Source organism: Taudactylus pleione, unplaced genomic scaffold, assembly GCF_031769625.1.
Source record: "Taudactylus pleione unplaced genomic scaffold, aTauple2 ptg000959l, whole genome shotgun sequence".
Lineage (NCBI taxonomy): Eukaryota > Metazoa > Chordata > Amphibia > Anura > Myobatrachidae > Taudactylus > Taudactylus pleione.
Genome location: NW_028285360.1, coordinates 4454848 through 4469396, shown reverse-complemented (window position 1 = coordinate 4469396; position 14549 = coordinate 4454848). Strand labels below are relative to the sequence as shown.

General features: G+C 49.1%; 1 protein-coding gene across 1 annotated transcript in view; it reads right to left on the bottom strand.

The window, feature by feature from the left end:
* The window catches only part of DNAJC8 (DnaJ heat shock protein family (Hsp40) member C8), a 78067-nt gene that overhangs the window by 26533 nt on the left and 36985 nt on the right, over positions 1 to 14549 (bottom strand). The gene's annotated exons all lie outside the window — the stretch shown is intronic.

Genomic DNA, 14549 nt, shown 5'->3' with positions numbered 1-14549 from the left:
CCTCTTCCCTGTATACCCCACCCCCAGGCATTCAGTTTGTAACAAAGCCTTACGGTAAGGGGCAGAGAGTGGAGAAGGAAGAAAAATTGTACAAGAACCACTCAATCATGCCAAGAGGGAATCTGTGAATAAAAGACTTAAAGAACAGATCCCAACTGAAGCCAAGTGCATCAGGGTGGATGCCCTGTGGACCTCGAAGAAAAGGAATCAAAAGGTATGTTATACGATAATTCTGTATTTCTTCTTCGGGTTCCATAGGGTCCACAGGATCTACTTTGGGGACGTCCTAAAGCAGTTCCCTTACGGTTGGGGACACTCTTGCACACAGAGGAGAATCCGCTGCCCAAAGAAAGCATCCTGGGAGGCAAACGTATCAAATTAATAGAATTTGATAAACGTATTCATGGAAGACCAAGTGGTTGCCTTATAAAGCTGTTCCGCCGAGGCGCCATGTCTTACCGCCCACGATGGTCCAACTGACCGAGTGGAATGTGCCGTCACCCTGTTAGGAACAGGGAGAGCAGCCAGAGTATAGACTTGCGAAATTGTCATACGAAGCCAGCGAGCCAACGTCTGTTTGTTTGCTGGCCAGTCTCTTCTGTGAAATCCATATAGCACAAAAAGAGACTCAGATTTCCTGATGGAGCTGGTACAGTCCACGTAAACATGAAAGGATCTTGAACCACATCCAAGGAAGCTTCACCTGTAGAAAGGTCTGAAGACTGAAAGGCTGGGACTACAATTTCCTCATTTATGTGAAAACAGGAAACCATCTTAGGGAGGTAGCCTGGTACAGAGGACAGCTCTATCTTGATGAAAATCAGATATGGCTAGCGACATGACAATGCTGCCAAGTCAGTAACTCTGCGAGGAGAAGAGATGGCGAGGAGAAAAAGTGTTTTCGCTGTCAGCCATCTCAAGTCCACCCTATCTAAGGGTTCAAAGGGATGCGCCTGAAGTGCCCTGAAAACCAAAGACAAATCCCATGGTGCCACCGGTTGGAGAAATGGAGGTTGCAGCCGAAGAACCCCTTGAAAGAATGTTCTAACATCCGGCAGAGGGGACAATCTTACGCTGAAACCAAACTGTCCAAGCCGAAACTTGGACTCTCAAGGTATCCAGGCGAAGACCCAAGTCTAATCCTGCCTGCAAAAAAGCAAATACTCTAGATACCTTGAACACTTTAGGATCATATTTTCTATGGGAGCACCAAAGACAAAATTAAGCCCAAATTCTGTGATAGATGCGAGCAGATGCAGGTTTCCTTGCTCTCAACATCGTCTGAATCACAGAAGCAGAGAAACCCCTGGCCTTTAAGACGGATGACTCAAGAGCCATGCCATCAAAGCCAGCCGAGGTAAATCCTGGTAAAGGCAGGGACCCTGTATCAGTGGATCCTGCCGAAGAGGCAACGGAAGTGGACTGTCTACAGATAGACACGTCAGATCAGAAAACCAATGCCTCCTGGGTCAGGCAGGGGCTATTAGTATCATCCTACCGTCCTCCTGTTTGAACTTTCTGACGACTCTTGAGAGGAGGGAGATTGGAGGAAACAGGTATGCCAACCTGAAGTTCCATCTCACTGCCAGAGCGCCCACGAAGGCAGCTGAGGGGTTCCTTGTTCTGGACCTGTACCTGGGGACCTTGTGGTTGTGATGTGACGCCATGAGGTCTACGTCTGGTAATCCCCACCTGTCCACCAGGAGTTGAAAGACATCCGGATGAAGAGCCCATTCTCCAGCGTGTATGTCCTGGCGACTTAGGAAGTCCGCTTCCCAGTTGAGAACACCTGGGATGAAAATTGCAGAGATTGCTGGAAGATGGCCCTCTGCCCACAGCAGAATCCTTGCCACTTCCTTCATGGCCGCCGGATTTCGTGTGTCTCCTAGATGGTTTATGTAGGCCACTGCTGTCGCATTGTCGGACTGAACCTGGACAAGCCTGTCCTGAAGAAAGTCCTGCACCAGAACAAGTGCCCTGTGCACTGCCCGAAGCTCCAATATATTTATTGGTAGATGACTTTCCGGGTCTGTCCACCTTCCCTGAAAGGTGTGATGACCCATCACTGCTCCCCATCCTCGCACACTTGCGTCCGTGGTGAGGAGTACCCATTCCGGGATCCATAATGGACGACCCTTGTCTAAATGAGTCGTCTCCAGCCACCAAGCCAGGGAGAGGCACACCTCTGGTGAGATGCGAATCATCTGATGCTTTATCCGATGATAGTGACCATCCCACTGGACCAGGATCCACAGCTGTAGGGGCCTGGAGTGGAACTGGGCATAAGCCACCATATCGAATGTGGCTACCATGGAGCCCAATATCCGCATAGCCAAGTGAACCCACATGGTTTGCTTGCACAGTAGATTGTGCACACGAGACTGTAGTGCTACAATCTTGTCCTCCGGCAGAAGGATCCTCTGTTCCAGAGAGCCCAGCAGCGCCCCCAAGTGCACCATCCGCCGAGTTGGGGAAAGGGAAGACTTCTTCCAGTTGATCACCCAGCCGTGCTCCTATAAGCAAACAATGGTCATCTGTAGATGACATTGTAACATCTCCTGAGACTGGACCAATATCAGCAGGTCATCTAGATATGGCAGTATCCTGACTCCTTGTTGCCTGAGATGAGCCATCATGACTGCCATTATATTTGTAAATACCCAAGGGGTAGAGCCTGAAACTGGTAATGTTGCCGATCCACCGCAAACCTGAGAAAGGCCTGGTGGTATCTTACAATCGGGACATGCAGATATGCATCCTGTATGTACGGTGAAACCATGAAGTCTCCTGGCTCCATCTCCAGCATAATTGACCTGCATAGTTTCCATACGGAATTTTGGCACCTGTCAAACCTGTTGAAAGATTTTAGATTCAGGATAGGGCAGTGCGACCCATTGGGCTTTAGAATCCAAAATAAATTTGAGTAATAGGCCTTTCCCTGTTGCGTCATAGGAACGGGCACTATGACTCCTGAGTCCAGGAGGGCCCCAACAGACTCCTGGTAGGCCGAAACTCTAACCGGGTCTGCAGGAAGGTTTGTAGGAACAAACCTCTGAGGGGGATGCCTTAGGAATGTAAATGGCATAACCGGGATAAACCAGCTCTCGTACCCAGGCGTCCGTGGTTGTCTGCTGCTATGCTGGAAAAACTGTAAAAGTCGGCCTCCAACCCTGGGGCAGGCCAGTCCCCTCAGACAGTAGGCTTACCGGCTGGCTTGGAAGCCGGGCGCTTGGTTGACCAATATATCTTGTGCTGCGGTTTTCTATTAGACTGACCCTGTCTGGCCGAAGACTGTTTCTCTGTGGATGAAAGGACCAAGATGATGACGACTGCCTTCTAGAAGTAGACGTAGATGGCAATTCAGCAGACTTTGGTGTTGCCAACGAGGTCATTAGGTCATCTAATTCTGGTCCAAACAGTACCTTGCATGTAGAAAGGAAAAGACTCCAGAGCCTTTTTAGACCCTGGATCTGCCTTTCAGTTTTTTAGCCAAAGGGTTCTTCGGGCTGCTACAGAGTTGGCCGAAACCCTAGAAGCAAGGATGCCTGCGTCAATCCCTGCTTCCCTCAAATACATAGCCGCTTCCTGCATCTGTCCGAGAAGAGACTGCTGCTCTTTTGTTGGATAAAATAGTCTCCTCCAGAGACCTCGTCCAATCCTCCATAGCCTTGGCCACCCAGGCTACAGCCGTAGCTGGTCTGGTAATGGCCCCCGATAGTGAAAAGATTGATTTCAAGTGATTATCAAGCTTTCCATACATAACCTCTTTTAAAAAGAGGATGCTGCTGTAGATAACGTAGCACTCCTGATTAATCTCGTCACGTGAGCATCTACCGTTGGAGGAACCTCCTATGTACTACAAGCCCCTGGTGCAAATGGGTACCGAGAGGTTACATTCCTAGTGGCATGAAAATGCTTACTAGGGGTATCCCATGCTTCAGACATGAGATTTGTCAACCCGACTGAGGGAAATAATCCTTAGTCAACGCCTGACATCTAAAGATTACCTCCTTAGAAGTCAACGCAACCTCCTCTTCCTCTATATTGAGAACAGATCTCACCACTCTTACTAGAGGGAACATCCACAAGGGATTGATGGTCTTCTTTCACTGAAACCGACCCAGAGCTCTGAGACTCATTATCTAATGGAGGAGGACGAGTCAGACTCCTGAGGCAAGACATGACGAGAACCTCTTTTGTGTCCCTGTTTCTTTACTACCACTGGTCTATCCACCTGCGGAGAGGCTGATGACGGTAGTATACTCTGGCTAGAGTGAGCAGCCGCATTAACCCAACAGGGATTCATTAGGGGCAAACACATGGGATGATGTACATGCTGTGAGTACTACATAGCATGAGGCACTACAGCAGCCCGTACCTCCGTGGCTTTACCTATCAGATAGGACAAAACCTCAGGTGTGATAGCTATCCAAGATGACTCTGGTGCAGGTGTACCAGATAGATTCAATAACTGTTTACAACAGTTTTTACAGAACCCATTCAGGTTAACATCCTGGTCAAACAGGCCTGCAGAACAGGACTTACAGGATTTAAGCACCGGAGGGGGTCCTATCCTCACCTTTACCTTCAGACATGTCGCAAAAAGTATGAATGGTATAAGATATACAGTATTAATGCAATGTGACTTATCAATGAAACACACCACACACCTGCAGAGGGATGAGGAGAAACACAGCGATAGTTGTACCTGACAGTTTAGGAAAACATAGGCAGTATACACATAGCAGCTAGCATACAGTCACACAATGCATAAATACGCACAATTGCTATAGCAATATGGACTCTGGATCAACCGACCAGCCCCCTAAGGGGTGATGGTAGGATAGAGTGCGCTATATGTGAAACCCAAGGGAGATGAATATAGAGAGACAGACCAAAACTCTGAGACCAGCCGCTTTAGCAGTGCAGGAACAAACGCTAAACTGCGCGCGTCTCACGCACAAGGTGGTCAATTATAGCAAACCAGACGCGGGAACCTGTCCCGGAAGTTCGCGTCTGGCGAGGAGGAGCGGCCGGGTAGTGCCTATCTCTCCTAGGCTGCAGTTTTGACGGCCGGGTACGCTGAACTACAAGGTAGCAAGACGATGACTAGTGCGTCTTTCCACCTGTCCCCAGTAACAGACTATATGGCCCCGGCCGCCTTAGTGAGGACACGTTAGACGAGGCCTTCACCCGCAGCTGCCTCCGATGCGTCTCAACACCGGAGGCGGGGCACTGCTTCTCGCCTGATTCCCCGAGAGGAATTCTTACCCGACATCTCCGTGACCCGACTGCAGTCCCGGACTTCAGTGTTAAGCCGCTAGCTAAGCCACGCTGAGGCCTGCCGAGAACCTCAAGGCATATAGTGGTGCTGGTGTTTCGGCGTCGGCGGAGGTAGGCTGAGTCGCAGTACAGCATCATTATCAGCAGCTGGTACTGCTAAAGTTTTGAAAACTAAGGTAAATCACAAAACAAAAACAGGGGCAACTGGCTTGCCGTGCACCAAACAAAAAAACTGAATGCCTGTGGCTGGGAGCTCCAAAGCTTTGCTGTTTGGTGTATTGGATATGATCCACTACATACCCCAAGGTAGATCCTGTGGACCCTATGGAACCCCAAGAAGAAAAAAGTATTAAGTACGGCAGTTGAACCCTTCTTGCACTAACCAAGCATCTGGCAAGTTCACATTTGTCTTGTATTCTCTCTCTTCCTACCCGTGGGGGTAGGAAGCCAGCAGGGAGACTTGCCTTCTTTTCCTGGGGGGGACCGGGAGAGCCACCTGACTATCGTTAGGCTCCCAGCCATTTCGGGAAAGTAGGCAAGTATGATACAAGGGACTAAGGGACTGATTCAGTGCCGGACGCTCTGACCAGAGCGCTCGCTCTGAATCAGGGCCCTCCTACCTAAAAATGGAGCGGCCTCTTGGACGCTCGCATAGCTGTGGGTTACCACCCACAGCTTATGCGAGCGTCCATGATGATGGTCTCGATGGTCAAGACCATCGCGACCATCGGGCTTGCGACGAGACCCTGTGGTAGGGTCTCGTGGCCGCAAGCCCTGGAGTGATTCCCATGGGAACGCCTCCGTCTGGCAGCCACGCCCCCGGCATGCCCACCAAAGGGGGCGTGCTGTCAGTCACCATCGACAGCACGCCCCCTTTGGTGCGAGACCCGGAGCGACAGCTTGGCTGTGGCTATGCGGGTCTCGCGCATGCGCACGACGGAGCTCCCTCCCATTAGGGCACCATCGACCCGCTTGCGAGCGTCCTACGCTCGCGAGCGGGTCAGAATTAGGCCCTAAGACAGTTTATCTCAGAGGTTCCCTAATTCAGTCCTCAGGGCACCCTAACAATCCAGGTTTTAAGGATATCCATACTGAGCACAGGTGACTTAATTAACCACCTGTGCTCAACCATGGATCTCTCTAAAACCTGAACTGTTTTGGTGCCTTGAGGACTGCGTTTGGGAACCTCTGGTTTATCAAATACAGTTCATCAGTGAATAGTGGTAGTTTGATCAAGAGCGTGACAAATGGAAAAGTACATTAGGGCTCAGTGCTGCAGCACATTTGATATTAAAGGACATAGGAGCAGTAGAAAACAATTAAGGAAGATGCTACCATGGATGATTAAAATACAGCCACGTCAATAGTGATCAAATGATTTGTGATACCTATAGGAAAACTATTAAAAGGGATTATTTAACTGCTGAGGAAAGGACCAAGCCCATCAATTGATGAAAGTTACAGTAGCAACATGCAGGACTGAATCAGCTTTGTAGTCATTAAATGAAAGTTCAAGCAGTGTGGGAGCATAACCTATCAAGAGGAAAAGAATAAAAAAGAAAACTATTGCAAAAGGAAAGCTGAAAAAATTGCAGAAATTATAAAAAATTATATATTCTATATTCCAGCTGAGGAACAGGTGTCTGATAATTGTATTCTATTGCTGCTGTGTCCTTTAATATCAAAGGGTTGCAGCACTGAGTCTTAATGTACTTCTTTATCCATTTGTCTTGATAGAACTACCACTATTCACTGATAAACTGTATTAAGTAAACTGTCTCAAGGTTCCCACACACACATACTGATGTACTCACGATCTGACGATGTGTCCAATTTTCCTTGAAACTCTCCCCGGCAGCTCTGAACACACCATGCACACGATATGCTGTCCAATCTTCATCCGATCTCCTGCAGCCAGAGTTTTCAACAGTGCATTTGTGTCTATAGATTGTCAGATCTGCCCTACAGGACGGCAGATCTGACGATGCGATGTGCGACCTGCGGGGGGACTAACGATTTGGGCATTTTTTACCCGATGTGTCAGAATCGACCAGATCGGGGAAAAAAATAAATAAAAATTGCTGTGTGTGTGGCCAGCTTCAGTCCCTTCTATCACTAGTTCTCAATCCAGACGTTGCAGCCAGACTGAGAACAACACAGTAGGGATGGCCACCGACCATCAATAGTTTACAAATTTTGATTGTTTATTACCGAAGGTCTTGTTCTCGATGGCAGATAGCCAATTCTTTTCTACCATTGATGGTAAAGTGGAAGCCGATGTTTTTTTTTTTTTCTGTTCATGACACAGAACTTAGCCCCGCCCACTGGCTGTCCGCTAAGCCCCATCACCTAAGCCCTGCCCTTTATTTTTGATTAGCCCGCGGCTTGGCAGACATCCAACAGTGGTGGCCCTCAAGTTGTGCAAATCATCGATGGTTCACCATAGACAGACATTGCATCATCGATGGTTATTACCGATGGTGTCATTGATGAAAAATTCACTGATGGCCATCCCTAGAACACTATGGGGTCAATCCAATTAGCCGCGATGATCTCGCCGGCACGAGTCATCGCGGCAGTGGGCGCACTTTACGGCAGCCCGAATGCGCAGAATTTTGTTCGCAGACCCATAGAGCTGCGACAAAATTCCGCAAATTTGGTCTCAGAGCAGGCAGCGAAAGGTGTGAGATGCCGGTCCGTTGCCGGTGCTTTAACGCCATTGCAACGGCAACTCGCACCCTTCGCGGCTAATTGGATCGACCCCAGAGAGACACTATAAGGCATGTCTGAACTTGCCATTTGCATTTTAGTGCAAAAAGGGTTCAACTGCTGTACTTAATATTGTTTTTACTCCTGTTACCAAAGGCTTACCAAAATGAAACTTATATCAAAGAGATTGTATTAAAGTGTATAACATACATTATGCACAAAATCATGTGACCTTGAAATGTAAAAGTCAATATTTAAATATAAAACAATTTTTTATGAAAACTATGGTTCCTCTGCTTCAAAACAAGACCAACATGAAAGTTTTACCACAATTAGACACGAGGAGGGGGCGGGGCTAAACTGTGCCTAACAGCATCATCAGTCCGGCCCTGCTCCGGCAGCAGCTCTCGGGGCTGCTCCCGGATTTGATGGCTATAAGGTCGGTTAGTACGCCTTGCAAGCATAACATTTTTCAAATGTTGTTAGGTTTGCAACCCTGTAGCATGAACACAGTATATGACTGAGGGCTAAAATTGTATATATGAAAGTTACTTTATGCCATCTACCATCCTACCAATTTTCACAAAAATCTGAGATGGTCGGGTTGAAAAGTTACTTTTTTGTGATGATTTGGCATGGAATGACCCGCACATTTAACTGATCCATCGATCAGCTGATAGCCGATGTTGATAATGGCCCAAACAGGAGATGTCCAGATGCCTGCTCGGTTAGGTCATGTTTAGGTGCTTCGACAATCCCCGTCTCACTCGGTAAATTAAAGTATCATTGGGTGCAGTAAAAAAAAAAAAAAAAAACGACAATTAAAAAAAACAGGTAATATATTGTACACATAAGGAATCATGCTCATCTTGCCTAATTTAGTTTAAGCTGCAGGCCCTACTAGCCATCCTCCTTTATAGCTTTTCAGCTCTGTATTTTGTGATCCTGGCTGGTCAGAAAAGTCTCAAGATGATAAAAAGGCTTTAATCAAGCTTGTCCTATAGCAGAAGCATGGCCCTTACCCGTTTCTACTACTACCAAGTTGCCCTATTAAACTGTGTGGACTAAACTGAAAATCACTCAGTATTAGGAAGCAAAAGCATTATGAAGAATACAGTTTCACTTGTAATGGATGCCAAACACAAAACTTAGCGGGTTACACATCTGTAAACAATGCACAATTTACCAACACTACATACATTTATGTGCAAATGTGCACCAAACATAAGCAACTAGACATTTCATTTAATTATCTTACACACATGGTTTATCATGAAATAAAAACTCTGTATTAGCAGTGCACACCACCACCAGAAATGGGGCAGGCCCTAAGGAGAACTGGATGGTGGAAATAAAATGAAAAGTCCTTCTTTCATCACATTCATGGCATCAGGGAAACCTCCAGACAAACACTGCTCCTACCATATCTCAGTCTATGGGGTCAATCCAATTAGCCACGAAGGGTGCGAGTTGCCGTTGCAATGGCGTTAAAACGCCGGCAACAGACCGGCATCTCGCACCCTTTGCAGCCCGCTCTGAGCCATGACTTGCTTTCTTCACATTACCATTACTGACCATGTCACGTGCAACGTGTCCATTGACAGGAATGGACACGTCACTGCATCCCACAAGACCAGTACACTAATCCCACTGTGGATAAACTGAACGGGACAAACCTAGCCTTATGCTGTCCTAAACTGTACCTGCTTTAATTTTTCATGTCCATCTTCCTCCCATACTGCTACAGCAAAGCATCCCAACATCAGTCCTGAAGGCATACTAATAGTCCAGATTTTAAAGGATATCCATGCTTGAGCACAGATAGTTGTATCAAAATAACTGAGGTACTACTTAAGTCACCTGAGCTCAAGTATGGCTATCCTTAAACCCAGAACTGTTAAGGGGCACATCCACTTGCAGACATCAAAACGACTGCACGATTACAACATTGTAATCGTGCAGTCGTTTGTCAGTCTGATGTGCCTACACTGAGGGAGCAAGTCGTTCAGTGTAGGCACATCAATCATCCACTACCGTGCTGAACCTGACGTTTTTGTGCGATGATTGATGTCGGAAACGACAAGCAGGAGCGCACATCGCTGGTCGTTTCCGACATATAAGTGCACGATTAATGAGCGATTGCACGATTACGATGTTGTAGTCGAGCAATAGCTCAGTATTATTGCATAGTGGATGTGTGCCTTTAATGTGCCTTAAGAAAACTGAGGTTGGGAAACACTGAACTACAAAATAGGCAGATCACAGTCACCTTGACTAGTGAGCCCTCTCATGGTTCAGTGTAGAAGCGAAGATATGAATAGCAGCTGATCCTGTTCCCTCCTTCTAATCACCACATATATAACCAGAAGTCTTCTTTATTGATTCTCTCTTGCACTACAGAACACATGGCTTACCAATCAGTTCTAAGAGCTTTTCTATAACTCACTTTACCTGAGTGATCTCCAAATGTAGCAGGTACATCAGTTGTGTGATGTTGAATAGTGCTGGGATTGAGTTCCCATAGCTATTCAATTAGCTATGCTGGTAACCCCCGACTAGAGGATATCTGCTCGCACCCTCCTTAAGTGCAAGCAGAAATCCGATTAAACTAGTGGCGCAATGCTGGTTTCGGACTAACAGAATCGCGGGCAGCACTTAAGTCGGAGATTGCAGATTACCGCGACTAAAAACCCGAAATTAAGAGCCGTAACCTGCATCTTCCGATTTAAGATGTAGGGTGCAATGGAGACAATCGAATAGCTCTTACTGGGATGAGCTGCATTCACAGAAGCAGGGCCGTTTCGTCACCCTAGGAGGAGGGAGCAAGCAAAGACTGACAGGTCAGGTGCCAGCCACTGCACTGGCCAGGGAAGGGACAGATTCTGCTAATCTCCAGCCTCCACCGCCAGCAGCAGTGCGGGGCGGCAGAGGCTGGAGATGTGCAAAAATATGAGATATGGTAAGAACTTACCCTTGTTATCTCTATTTCTATGAAGTCCATAGGGTTCCACAGGATACCTTGGGGTATAGGTGATGACGTCAGGCATCGGGCACCATAGAGTTAAGTTAAGGATGCACTAGGGTCCCCCTCCTATACCCCGCCCCCGAGCCAAGGCATCTCAGTTTCGTACCAAGCCATAGGCCGGAGGAGGAGGAGAAGGAAGAGAGAGAAAAAAAGATCTGGACACACAAGAATCACATTCTCACCAGAGGGAGACGGAAAAACCGGTGACCAGAGCAAAGCCCATCTGCAGCACAGGTGCGACAGGGCGGGAGTCCTGTGGAACCCTATGGACTTCGTAGAAATAGGAGATAACAAAGGTAAGTTCTTACCATATCTTACATTTTCTACTTCAGGGTCCATAGGGTATCCACAGGATACCTTGGGGATGTCCCAAAGCAGTATCCTTCAAGGGTGGGGACGCTCCTGTGCTGAAAGGAGAATCCGCCGCCCGAAGGAAGCATCCTGAGAGGCAAAGGTTTCAAACGCGTAATACCTCACAAATGTATGGACCGAGGACCACGTGGCAGCCTTGCATATCTGGACTGCAGAGGCACCAAGTCGAGCTGCCCACGAAGGACCCACAGACCTAGTGGAATGAGCCCTCACAGAGGATGGAACCGGAAGGCCTTCATGAAGATAAGCTTCTGAAATGGCCATACGGATCCAAGCTGCCAAAGTTTGCTTTGAAGCAGGCCAACCCTTCTTACGGAAGCCAGAGAGGACAAACAAGGCGTCCGACTTCCTAAATGAAGAAGTGCGGTCAACATATATCCTTAAAGCCCGCACAACGTCCAAAGTGGCCTCACCCACCGACAGGTCAGGTGAGTTAAAAGCCGGCACAACTATTTCCTCGTTGATATGAAAACGGGAATAAACTTTGGGAAGAAAATCAGGACGAGTGCGCAGCACCGCCCTGTTCCCATGAAAAATCAAGAAAGGGGGTCTACAAGAGAGAGCCCCTAAATCAGAAACACGTCTGGCTGAAGCGATGGCCAGAAGGAAAATTGTTTTAGATGTCAGCCATGTAAGATCCACTAAGCCCAGTGGTTCAAACGGCGGTCCCTGGAGAGCCCTCAGGACCACAGCTAAATCCCAAGGCGCCACCGGTGGAACAAATGGCGGCTGAATTCTAAGAACACCTTGCATAAAGGTGCGCACATCAGGGATTGTAGCAATCCTACGATGGAACCAGACAGACAGGGCAGACACCTGCACCTTTAAAGAAGCAAGGTGAAGCCCATGGTCTAGTTCCGCCGGTAGGAAGGCTAGCACTCTAGACAGACGGAACTACCGAGGTGCATAACCTCTCGGTCGACACCATTGGAAGAACGTATGCCACACACGATGGTATATTCTTGCAGAGGCCGGTTTCCGAGCTCTCAGCACAGTGCGTACCACAGAGCTGGAAAACCCCCTGGACCTTAACATGGCCGTCTCAACAGCCACGCCGTCAAAGACAGCCGAGTCAGGTCCGGGTGAAGACAAGGACCCTGTGACAGTAGGTCCGGTCGTAGCGGCAACCGCAGAGGGATGTCCACGGACAGACCCTGAAGGTCTGAGAACCAGTGCCGTCTGGGCCACGCGGGAGCTATCAACAGGAGCGTCCCTCCTTCCTGTTTGAATTTCCGGATTACCCGTGGAAGAAGGGAAAACGGAGGAAAGAGATAGGCAAACCGGAACGTCCACTGGACGGACAGAGAATCCACCAGAGACGCCTTTTCGTCTCGTGTGCGAGACCCGTACACCGGCAACTTGTTTTTATGCCGTGACGCCATGAGGTTCGTCTCTGGAAGACCCCACCTGTCCACCAGAAGTTGAAAGACGTCCTGGTGCAGAAACCATTCCCCCGGATGAATGTCCTGGCGACTGAGAAAGTTGGCCTCCCAGTTGAGGACTCCCGGGATGAACACCGCTGATATGGCCGGGAGACTGCGCTCCGCCCAGATCAGGATGCGGGACACCTCTACGAGTGCCGCCCGACTTCGTGTTTCTCCTTGCCGATTTATGTAGGCCACGGTGGTGGCGTTGTCCGACTGGACCTGCACAGGATGACCGTGGAGAACCCGATGGGCCTGCTGGATAGCATTGAAAACGGTGCGGAGTTCCAAGATGTTTATCGGAAGCTCCTTTTACGCCTGAGTCCATCTGCCCTGGAACAAGTGTGGACCCGAGACCGCTCCCCTGCCCCGAAGACTGGCGTCCGTCGTCAATAGGACCCAGTTCGCCACCCAAAATGGACGACCCTTGTTGAGATGGGTCGTCTGCAACCACCAGGCAAGGGACAGGCGAACCTCCGGAGTGAGCACCATCGTCTGGGACTTTAGACTCTGAGGCAGTCCATTCCATTTGGACAGGATCAATTGCTGCAGAGGTCTGGAGTGAAACTGGGCATATTCCACCATGTCGAATACGGACACCATGGAGCCCAGTAACCTCATCGCCGAATTGCAGAGACACCCGGCGACTCTGAAGACAACTGCGCACCCTCAACTGTAAGGCAGAGATCTTTTCCCTCGTCACAAAGATCCTTTGCTGTCCGGAGCCCAATAAGGCTCCGAGGTGCAGAATTCTCTGAGCCGGGATCAGGGTTGACTTCTGCCAGTTTATTAACCAGCTGTGCCGTTGGAGTACCGCAATCGTGAGGTCCAAGTGGCGTAGAAGGAGCTCTGGAGATTCTGCTACCAACAGAAGGTCGTCCAGGTACGGCAACATGCGGACTCCCTGCAGCCGCAGGGAAGCCGCCATGACCGCCATAACCTTGGTGAACACACGTGGTGCTGTCGCCAGCCCAAAAGGTAAAGCCCGGAACTGGAAATGATCGTTGCGGATTGCAGACCTGAGAAACTGTTGATGGCGTAAAAGAATAGGGACATGCAGGTAAGCGTCCTGTATGTCCAACGACACCATGTAATCCGCAGGTTCCAGCACCAGGATGATGGACCGTAGGGTCTCCATCCGAAACCTCGGCACCCGCAAGGACTTGTTGAGTGCTTTGAGGTTGAGGATCGGACGGTACCACCCATTGGGTTTCTGCACCAAAAACAGATTTGAATAGAAACCCTGGCCCGTCTGGGAGAATGGAACAGGCACTATAACTCCAGCCTGGAGCATAGTGTGCAAAACCTTCCGCAGTTCCATGGCTTTGTTCCGGTCTGATGGAAGACCCGTGGTGAAGAATCGGGACATGGACCTGTGTCGGAAGGAGAGGGCATACTCGTGAGAAACCACCACGAGAACCCAAGTGTCTGTCGTGGTAACCGACCAACACTGGGCGAACTGCAGCAGGCGGCCTCCCACACTGGGATCCCCCAAAGGGAGGCCCGGACCGTCAGGCCGCAGGTTTGTCATAGGACTTAGGGGCCGGACGTCTGGTACTCCAGGCCTGCTTCCGGGGCTTGGCCGATTTTTTGGGGCCAGCCTGACGGGGGAAGGACTGTGATTTAGGCCTACCCTGGGCCCTGTAAGGCCGAAAGGACGACATACCTGAACTGGAAGGAACCGCAGCAGATGGGAGACATGCCGATTCGGCTGCCGCCAGCGTGGCTCCAATTTT